At 36.6% G+C, this 10,027-nt stretch overlaps 1 long non-coding RNA gene across 1 annotated transcript; it reads left to right on the forward strand.

The window, feature by feature from the left end:
- Positions 1 to 500: 500 nt before the first annotated feature.
- LOC120348963 lies at positions 501 to 7,987 on the forward strand. The gene is made up of 2 exons (XR_005574060.1): positions 501 to 648; positions 7,661 to 7,987. It is a non-coding gene; the product is annotated as an uncharacterized LOC120348963 (long non-coding RNA).
- Positions 7,988 to 10,027: the final 2,040 nt, after the last annotated feature.

A 10,027-nucleotide genomic window follows, 5' to 3' on the forward strand; every position in this document is an offset into this window, starting at 1 on the left:
TTAAAAGTGAATTGCTCATGTTCGCGGCGTGTATATCTGTACACACCTTTAGAAAGGCACAGTATGAGAAACTACATGCGTCACAAAAAAGTTACCGTGAAATTTGCAACATACGCGCCCTATACTATGGGATATCTCTTAAGCTATCTTTTATCTATGAAATAATTAACTGCATGTCGCTGTATAAAACATCAAAATAGTATATTTATACATCGCAGTTCGGATTTGATCAAGAAACCATAATCTGTAATTGACTCACTTCTTGGCGCTACAGCTCATTCAGAGCCTTGACCTCCTCCAAAAAGCCTCTCCATTCGTCTCTACCGGTAGCCTTACTTCTCCATCATCTGACACCCAGCTTCCTAATATCGTTCTCCACATTCTCCAGCCAACGCTTTCGCGGACGTCTCAGCCTTCTCCCTCCTGGATTGTTTCTGAAGACTTTTCTTACGACTCTTGAAATTTACTGAAATGATTTGAGAATTGTTACAATAATTTGTTTCTTATATTTGTTTGTAGGACGGCAAGCATGCGGCTTCCTTAACAATTGCAGAGAAATATGTGGAGGCCTTCCAGAATCTAGCGAAAACCAGTAACACACTAATACTACCGAACAATGCAGCTGATGTGACAAACGTTGTTTCACAGGTATGTTCATTTTTACATTCTCAAGAAATTGTGTTAGGCTGCCAGAAAATGATTTTTTTATAGGTAGAAAATGAATCTACAGTAATCGATAGTAATCGACTTGAGATAGCAGTGAAAGTTGCGACATAAACGCCCTGTGCCATGGGATGTCCACTTAATCTATTGTTTCTCATAGGCTTTATGACGTATTCTCATGGCTTTTATTGGTAGAGAGATCATTTCGGATGTTGTGCCGTAATACCTAGCAAAGACACTACATATAATTGAGCAACTGAAAGGTTATATTTGAAATATTTCTCCTATGTTTGATTTTGAAGCATCTAAATTTAAAAATCTACTTTGTAAAAATAATTAAGGACTGAAAATTTTGTAAAGTGAAGAACTGCAAGACTTAACCTATTACGGACTATGTGTAACCTTATCTAAATTTGGGAGAGAAATAGCACAAGTGAACCTTATTAATTCATTCTCTCCCTATCATTTTGATGACGTTATTATTGTATGAATCAATAAAGAATAATAATATTGGTTTCAAGTTTGGTCACTAGGAAATTTACTCCATTCTCCTTATTAGGATTTTTCATTTTATTAAGTTCGAAATTAACTTGAATGAAAAAGACTAAGAAATTGTCAAAAACCACAGATTTATTACTTAGAAAGACCGGTTTCACTTATTACACCATTGTCAATCTCTGATAAACTGATTGTTTTGACAATTTCTTAGTCCTTTTCATTCAATATGAATAATTACCACAATATCAACTTCTCAACTACACAAAACGTCCGAAATTAACGTTGATGTTGATGATGATGATGATGATGATGATTATGTTGATGAGAATTATGATGATGAGGAATGCTGACAGATCAAATAGAGTCTCACTATAATGAACACTATTAAAGAATTGCATTCACTAAAGAATTCACTCATGAAATATACCAAATATAATTCAATTCAAGTTATACTCATCTTCGTAATACAATCCTTCCTCTACTCAACAATCCCACAGTATTATGCTATTATTCACTGCTGCCTTGTCCAGTGATAGAATTATAAACATGCATAGACACACATGTTCATCGTGCATGTTCATCATCAGCGAGAGGCTTCTAACATAATATAAACAACCAATAACAATAAATAACACCACTGTAAAATTACAAATTATAATGAATAGAACAATAGAAGGGATAAAATCCGAAATGAAATAATAGGAAAACAGGATGAAGGTTACAGAAATATCAAAGAAAATACAAGAAAAAATACTGCAGTGTGGAGAGAAGGGAGGACGATTATGTGGTGAAAAAAGATCGACCACTTAGATGTCGAAGGCACTAAAGTGAGGTCTAGGTTAAAATGCGGTTTGAGGTCCACATTTTACATCAAACGGCTAAAATCAGAAAATTAATTTACAAAAAATTCATCCAACTCAGGCAGCTACTATCAATAGACATGATGAAAAATGTTTATTATGCAATAGTCGAGTCCATAGCAAGATATGGCATTTTGGCCTTGGGAGCTACAAAGTTCTGCCACATCGATCCTATGTTCAAGGTTCAAAAGCTAATTTTGAGGATAATAGGACTCAAACATCCTCTCTTCCCTTCAGTACTACCATAGAGAAACAATAGCATAAGTAGATATCCCATGGTATAGGGCGTTTATGTCGCAACTTTTACTGTTATCTCAAGCTGATAGTCCACGTAGCTCTTTCCTGTGAAGATTTATGACGCTGGTAGTCTCTCATATTGTGCCGTTCATACACTCTTACCCGGTCAAAACAGTAAAAATCGACAATAATCGACAGTAGTCGAGATAACAGTAACAGTTGAGACATAAACGTCCTATACCATGGGATATCTACTTACGCTATTGTTTCTCTATGGTACTACTATACTCGGAGCTCAGCATCCTCAGCATAAGACAGATTTACATTCACAGACTTCTAACATTCATTAGAAAGAACCCACAATTGTTCATCAATCTGAATCACCCGCAAGGAACACGCAGAAGGAACATGGACTTGGCAATTCCTAGGATGACAACATCAGCCGGTCAGAGGTCAGCAACATATTTAGGACCAAATATTTTCAATAACTGCCAATAGCTATTAAAGAAACAGTTCCAGTCAATTCATTCAAATCAAACAAAAAGTGGCTCCTGGTAATAGATCAATCATGAAGAACAATTAGTTCTATGAAAGAATGTCCATACTGTTTCATTTTTATTTTCTTAATTTTAATGATTTTTCCCATGAGTATTATAAATGTTTTCTATGTTAAATTTATCTAAATTTTCTACATCATGAGGTTATCAATTTTCTTTTTTAAATATTTGTGTATATGAATGTGATTTTCATGAACTTCTAATGACTCGCAAGATGTATCTTTATTAGATTTTTTTACTTTTGGCATAAAATCTTAAACAATAGCAAAATTAGTGGCATCCCAACACATCTATATAATAAGAGAGAGAGTAGGGTTGTGTTTGTTCGAGTGTTCGTTTGTTCGCATCAAAACATGTCAATTTGTTCGTTTGTTCGCATCAAAACATGTCAACTTGTGGATTGCATACCGGAAAAACGGGAATGATTTAGATCTCCAAATGTTGCACATAGATTCTAAAAATATCAATCTTGTGTACCTGGATTTCAAAAACAGGTTTTCCGTCACACTCAAATTTTTTCCGCCATTTTGAATCCAACTTCTTTTTTTGATTGAAAGGTGGTCATACTGATTTACTTGAAATGCAGCATATAATTCTTAATCACCGAGGATCTTAGGCCTATTTTGAATTCTACTAGATTCATTACGTCAAGATTTAACAAAAACCCTTGCGAAGCACGGTTACCTGCTAGTATTCATATAAAGGTTCGAACCCACTAGAACGTATCATACCATGACCGTGCCCGTACCGACACATGCAAAAAAATATTCTTTGCATCATTGATATGTAATACACCCATTAGACCGTTCCGTCACCGGCCAAGCACGGACCGTGCCATTCACGTCCAGGTCACATGTTCCGGCCAGTATATTTTGTCTGTGACAGAACGCTCCTTGCATGGCACGTGACGCCTGCAAACCCCTTGTAACCGCGTATGCACCGCGTTGGTAACCAGTTCACCGCTACATTCTCTTGCTAACTGACGCGTTCCCCACAACTTCTGACCGGGCATCATACGCGTATCATACGCGTACCATACGCGTAATGTACTGGCATAGAACGCTGTTGATCCGTTGTAGTGGGCATAGTTGTTATTTTCGTGCCTGGCATGGTCTGACACGGTCCGTGTCTGGTACGTTCTAGTGGGTTCGAACCTTAAGTGGGGGCCACATTTTCTTAGATCAGCAAATAACCAACCAATTGTAATAATACTTTGTAAATAATTGTACCTTATATGCTTTTTGTAATCATGTCTATATTTTGAATAAAAACTCATCTGGTCGTGTTGTACCCTCGACCAGAGAAATTATTATCATCATTATTATTATTAATGGCAGTGAAGAAAGATAGGAAAACAACGTTGCCGATTCCCTGTCTTGTCAATGCCTTTTATAGACGGTATATGATACAGGTTTATTTCATTTTTTTCAACTGTTCATTCTCGTTTAAAATAATCAATTATTGACCGAGCGAAGTGAGGTCTAAGATTGAAGTCGACGGTTTGGCATTTCTCTTAATGTTTAAATGTTGCGCATTTATGGCGAAACGCGGTGATAGATTTTCATGAAATTTGACAGGTATTTTCTTTTTTTTAATTGCGCGTCGACGTATATACAAGGTTTTTCGAAATTTTTTATTTCAAGGATAATATAAAAGGTAAAGGGAGCCTTCTTCATACGCCAATATAAGAGTAAAAATCATACTATAGAATTATTCATCGTAAATCAGCTGACAAGTGATTACACAGATGTGTGGAGAAGCCAGTCTATTGCTGTATTTCCATAAGGTCTATAGTTTCAATCAGGTACTTGTGGATGAGAATACTGCGTGAGGTCTACTGTTCACAGAACTATTTTATAAAGGAAGAAATCATGTTTCTCAATATTTTCATAATTATGATGAATATTTTGTGAATTAATTATCAATTCTACATTGTTAAAAGACGATCTGGCAACAGAGCAAAGCGAGAAAGAGATAGCGCTATCCGCTTTGTTGAATGATAGATAAGGATAGCAATACCATTGCTAAACAAACACTGCAATTATAACGTGGACCTCCTCACTATAGGAAGAGGATAAAATCTGGGAAGAAATGGGAAATTGTATTGCTCAAGAAGGGACTAACACCAAACTAAGCCCACGACCGAGACTCTTGGAAGCGACCGAGTGGGAAAAGACTGAGATGTAGAATGAGAATAAAATAGAATAGAATGACTGCCTTTATTTTATGACCTAGGAGGGCAAAGTTAGGGCGCAGTCGCCCCCTCTTACACTTAACCCTCGAAGAAGAATGATAGAAAAATAATTTAACCCCAAATAGAGCAGCGGAGAAAAGATAACAAAAAATTCGGAGATACAAAAACCTAACCTCAAAAAATGTTGCTGGAAGCGTTTTGCTGTGATGACACAACAATTGGGCCCGTTCTGTGTACATGGAATGTGGTAAATTGTCCGATTTACAATTTACCAGGTAAAAAGTTCCGCGTTCCATGGGAAGAGTTTTGACAGATTCTGTACCAGAAACCAGTTCCAGTTCCAAAATCCTGCCCCACAGTCGAAGCGTGGTAAAATGTCCGACCTGGTACAGTTCCAACTATCTGAACTCTCATTGGTCGATTATTGTAGTCTGCTTGCTTCTCTGCGCATGCGCTGATTACCATAGCATAGCCATAGAATACATAACCAACAATATGATGTTTGATAACCATTCATTAAATGAATTTTTCTCTATAGAAAATTTTAGTGTAATTGAATAAAAGAAATTCACACTTTTCTAGACGGTAAGTTTGTAAAACAGCCTTTCTTCATTCACGCAGCTAGTAAACGACACATTTTAGTGTAAATCAACTTTATACGTGCACGCCAAAAGCTTGAACCAACGATTTTGAAATGGCGTTCCATGGGAACATTTTGCACTAGTCACGTGATGGAACAATTTATGATTGGAACTGGAACAATTTACTGTACACAGAACGTACACAATGTAGTCTATGACGATTGTGTATCATGCATCGTTAGTGGCCATCCTTACACAGCCACCCACCGTGATTGCCATGTCCAACGAATTGGCAACACTGTGAAGCAGTTCTGTCAGCTGTAGCATGCAATGCATAAGGGCGAGACCATATTAGGGGTATTTTCATGCGCCAATCCAGTCAGCAAATCGGAGAGCTTTCTGCCCTGCCAACTCTAAAAAACGTTTAATATGGTCTGGCCCTAAGGGTGCAAACATAGTGAAGCGGTGAAGGTCGCTTCAAACTTGAGTCTTGAACAATGTATTGAAATATACGCTCTCATATTCGCCACCATTTAATTACATGTGTTTCATTTAACACTCAAGCTTGAAGCAACTTTTGCCGCTTCACTATGTTTGCACCCTAAAGCAAGGTTTTCATTAGTAGAGTTAGTGCTAGAGTTCCATGAGCAAGTACTAACTATCTTGTGAACTCTCGCAATGAAAACGTTCATGGTAGAGTATTAGTTTTTACTAGAGTAGGATAGTACTCTACCACTTGCCTTCCCTCACCACCGCTTCTCACTCTACTCCAACACTTTTATGCTAATGAAAACAGTCTCGAGCCAGTAGAGTAGAGTCGTGCCGTAGGCTATCAACTTTAAGAAGTATTGTTATTAATAAAAAAGTGTTAATTTATTAAAAAGTATTGACATTTAAAGTTCTGTTTACTAGACAACACACTTTAACTACTATTCTTAATTGTAGTGAAAACAGTTACTCGACCAAGTAGGTAGAGTTAGTATGCCAGTTACTCGACCACTAACTCTATTAGTATAGTGAAAACCAGGCTTTATTAATAATAGAAACTAATGAATTTTGTAGGTTATGTGCTCTAGCCGGGGTGGCTCTAATCACGCGTCTCGAGATGCCACCAAGGAATTGCACCTTAACTGAGCTACAGTATTAAACATTGTATTATGGCCGGGACACACATAACCGCACTGAGCCCGAGTTACGGACGTACTACGGCCAGTGAGAAAACAAATGCTTTCAAACGTGTAGGGACACATGTACTACCGCACCGCGTCAGCACCGTCACCGCGTTTGTTACCCGCGCCGTCACCGACTAGTTCAGATTACTTTTTGACGGTGACGGTGCGGTGCAAACTTATTGAAGAGATATGGAATTTTTCAGTTTCCTACGATCAAAGTGATGAGAAATTGGTTGAACGGAAAAATAAGTTTAAGCCAAAGTAAAAGTATAAACAAATAATAAGTTAAGTCGAACGCACAATTGACATAATATAATAAATAATAGAATAAACAACAAAAAGTAAAAGAAGGAACCCATGACTGTGTCTTAAATTTTAAACTAATTACGTTTAGATATATAAGACAGAAGATAACAATGTTATTGCTGATATATGTTTCCGATACATGACTAATTGTGGTATTGTTATGCACCGAAATATAGACCAGCATTATGATTCTCATCTTCTGTGTCTTCAGGTAATTTGTTTAAAATTGAAAAATATAAATTTAAATCGGATGTAGCAAGCTTTAATAGTGTTACATTATTATCAATAGTTTAACACATTCAGAAATCAGACCACAGTAGCACTACAGAACTGAGACACTGCTGTTGCACGGATATGTGTGTTCTCCTACCACCATCATAGTGTCGCGGGCTTAGCTCGGCCGTACGTTGGCGCGGGCTCGGTGCCGTTATATGAGTCCCGACCTTTAATCGTATAATTTTTGTGATGACAGTAATAATGGGGACTACTCCCTGGTGCTTTCACATATTTCACCTTTTCAATAAATGAAATCAATGTGATAGATTTTGACCATTTTAATAATTTGATCGTTCTGTTTTCGTGTGTTTTGCAGGCATTTGCAATCTACAGAACGCTAGTCAATAAGCAGGAACAGGAAAGCCAGGCCTCAATAATTGCAGAGAATGTTAGCGAGCAGACTCCAATCAGAATCGCCGATATTTGCACTGAAAAATCAGAAACCAAGGAGGATTCTTTCAAATCGTCGCCTCCCACTTTGTAATATTATTTCATAGTTTGTAAGCCATAAAAATGAGGGAATGATTGTGTTAAAACGAAATTAAAATATGTCAGATTCATATTCATCTCACTCGTATTCATAATTATTTTATTATATTATTGCCAAAATGTTACTCCAACCAATTAAACTGTTATTCCAAAATCTCTTTATTCTTCTTCACTTGATTCGATTATAGTGAGGTCCACGTTATAATGACAGTGGAGAAAGATAGAAGAAAAACGTTGCGATCCTCTCTCTTGTCAATGCCTTCTATAGACGGTAGCTGATAAAGATTTATCGATGTAATATAAACTGTTTGAAATAATCAATTATATTTCATTAAGCAAGAAATTATATTTTTCAATAACTTCATAATTAAGATGAAATATTTTGTTAATTAGTTATGATAACGACGATCTGGCAACAGAGCAAAGCGAGATAGAGTGTGCTATCCGCTTTGTTGAAGATAGCCATCGATAGCAAAACCATTGCTAATCAAACACTGCCATTATAACGTGGACCTCACTATAGAATCAATCAGCTTTACCAACTCTATCCAACTTCCAGGTTTTTTTTATAGCAGATGATTCCTACATGAGCTCTTTGCTTGTGCGTGGCTGATCGATGAGATTATTGAATGTCCATGCCTATCGTCAGGATTCGAACCCATGACCAGGTACACTGAAGGTTGCAACCATAGAGAAAAGATAGCATAAAGGTGCGTACATGAGCAATTCACTGTTAGTCAGCTGATGCCAAGCTTTTTATATCTGTATCTTACCGTTTCTGTAAAAATACAGATACAGTATAGTCAGCTGATGAAAAGTGAATTGCTCATGTTCGCGGCGCGTATATCTGTACGCACCTTGAGAAGATATCCCATTTTTCACGAAATCCATGAATTCTATGTTTGAGTGAATAACTCACCCTGTATTGTAGCGAAACGTCTCATATTATAGCACAACACTTCTTTGGTCAACCTCTATTCATAGCCCGAATATCAAGCAAATCTGAGAGATTTGCATTTTTCATGAAATCCATGAATAAAAGACTCATGGATTTTTGCAAAAATGGTAAAAATTAAAATTTCTCACTCTCAGGAATAATAGTAGATACTTAACAAGAGGAACAATAATATGTCATCACATTGGCGAAATTCACTCCTATTCTTCAGTTATAAGCATTTGAAGATGAGTTATTCTCTGATCTGAGAGTGGAGATAAGATTTATGTTTCAGTGGATAATTCACCCTGTATTGTAGCGAACAGTCTCATATTATAGCACAACACTTGTTAGGTCAACATCTATCCATAGCCCAAATATCAACCAAATCTGGGATTTGCATTTTTCTTGAAATCCATGAATTATGAATAAGCATCTTGAAATTTTGCAAAAATTAAAGTCGCTCAAACTATCAGGAATGATAGAACGAGAGTATAGGGCGTTTATTTTCCAAATTTATTTGTTAACTCAAGCCAATAGTAGTTGTTTTACTTTCCTTGCCCCTATTACTATAGGTAAGGAAAGTATTGCTTTCCGAAAAAAATTAAGGTACCCCAATTTCTAAATTTCTATACGTTTCAAGGTCCCCTGAGTCCAAAAAAGTGGTTTTTGGGTATTGATCTGTATGCGTGTGTATGTGCGTCTGTGTACATGATATCTCATCTCCCAATTAACGGAATGACTTGAAATTCGGAACTCAAGGTCCTTACAATATAGGATCCGACACGAACAATTTCGATCAAATTCAATTCAAGATGGCGGCTAAAATGGAGAAAATGTCAAAAACAGGGTTTTTCGCGGTCTTCTTGAAAACGGCTCCAACGATTTTGATTAAATTTATACCTAGAATAGTCATTGATAAATTCTATCAACTGCCACAAGTATCTGTAAAAATTTCAGGAGCTCCGCCCCATCTATGCAAAGTTTGATTTTAGATTCCCAATTATCAGGCTTCAGTTACAATTTAAACAAAAAAAATCGAGTGGAAAAGATTGAGCATGAGAATCTCTACAATTAATGTTCAGTAACATTTTCACCTAAAATTGAAAATAAGCTCGAAATTCTAGAAAATGTGATTATCCAATAATTGCAAACTGTTTGACAACTGTTGATTATATTCAATGAATCACTATGAAGAGATAGCAGACCTCGTATGTCTCCAGCGTTATTGTCCTTTCACCAGCTGGCTCAGATCTTTGT

Source organism: Nilaparvata lugens, unplaced genomic scaffold, assembly GCF_014356525.2.
Source record: "Nilaparvata lugens isolate BPH unplaced genomic scaffold, ASM1435652v1 scaffold6980, whole genome shotgun sequence".
Taxonomy (NCBI): Eukaryota; Metazoa; Arthropoda; class Insecta; order Hemiptera; family Delphacidae; genus Nilaparvata; species Nilaparvata lugens.